The following is a 1,556-nucleotide window of genomic DNA, read 5'->3' as shown; positions in this document are numbered from 1 at the left end:
GAGTTTGGAGATAATTAAACAAGAGTTGAAACAAGCAATAAAATTAGAGTTATCCCAAATTGCATCACATCACTCACCCCTCCCCCCCCTTGAGGCACCAGATATACAAGTACTAGCTGCACTTGTGAGCACCAAGGGGAGCTATGCTGAAGTTGACATAAATCCATTAGGTAAATATCCTTCTAATGTTCATGTGGATACTATGTGCTTGTACGTAGTTCATGAGCAGTCTACTCGACTAGTGGCATTGGGAAAAGTGTATGACAATTCATCCACCATACATAATGTCCCTTATACTAATGATGTGGTTAGGGTGAGTATTGTCAAAGTTTACCACGAAGACACTCAACTCTCTTTTCTAACATCAAAGATTCAGTTTGTGAGGTAGGCCGTTGGCACATTCGTGGGATGGTCTACACATCTTGTCAAACCTGTATTTGATGAGGTTTTTCCTTTTCCCTATGAATATTAATTTTAGTCAAATTGTTAAAAAATTAGCGTAATTGATATTTGCATTAACCATGCAGGATTCACATAAGCATCTAGCGAAACCAGTTGGATCTACTGAAATGGACAATGTGGTAGTTGGAGTTGATCCATTGGGATAATTGGTTAAGAACTTGTTTGATGTTTACCAAAAGCCAATTCAGTTGTTGTGGGATCGGGTAAACTTTGGGATACCTAATGTCAAAGATAGGTTTTTCATCACACACGTAGATGTGACTGAGATAATTTTAGGTGACAAATGTTTGAACATATCCATACTACAGTTGTGGATGATGTAAGCAAATTCGGTTTAGTATGTGTTTTATTTATTAACTCATGATTATTGTTCGTTACAATATATAATTAATGATATTTATGTCAAATGTTTGAAATAGGTTTATGCATGATTGGAGCACAAGCTTAGGTTATGGTGCACTGTATGGTTTCCTAGAGCCTCAGTCTATATACAACGCAAAGGACAAACGTCAAGAATGTCAACATTACATTAAAACAAGGGTCAAGGAATCACAATGACAAGTGTACATAGGACCTTACCTGAATCAGTAAGTGAAATCCATGTCGTACAGTGTTGAAAGATTTCCATTATAATTACCTAACTAATGATTTTTTGGCTTTAGGGCACATTGGCAACTTGTTGTTCTATGTCCATGGGACAATATAGTTGTTTGGTTTTGTTCTTTGCGTAAGAAGCCTGATGTTAACATCAAGGCTGCAATTAACAGGTTATTTTTCAAATCATAAGTCAATTAATGTATACCAATTATAGCATATAAACACTATGATTTTTATCTTATATACATTAACATTATTTTCAAACTAGTGCATTGAAGACATTAACCACTACTTTGGAAGGAAAGCCAGATCAAGTTGTACCTTGGTGGATTGAACCAAAGGTATGTCATTATTTCATCAATAGTATCTCGGATTAGTGCCATGTCTTACTTTCAAAGTACTACATTTGGTAAATATATTTCATATTGCAATTAGAATCATTTTCAAATCGGAGGCTATGAATGTGGATATTATGTCATGCATTGGATGTGGTGCAT

Source organism: Glycine max, chromosome 5, assembly GCF_000004515.6.
Source record: "Glycine max cultivar Williams 82 chromosome 5, Glycine_max_v4.0, whole genome shotgun sequence".
NCBI lineage: Eukaryota > Viridiplantae > Streptophyta > Magnoliopsida > Fabales > Fabaceae > Glycine > Glycine max.
The sequence above is the reverse complement of the archived record's forward strand: the minus strand, read 5'-3'. Positions refer to the sequence as shown.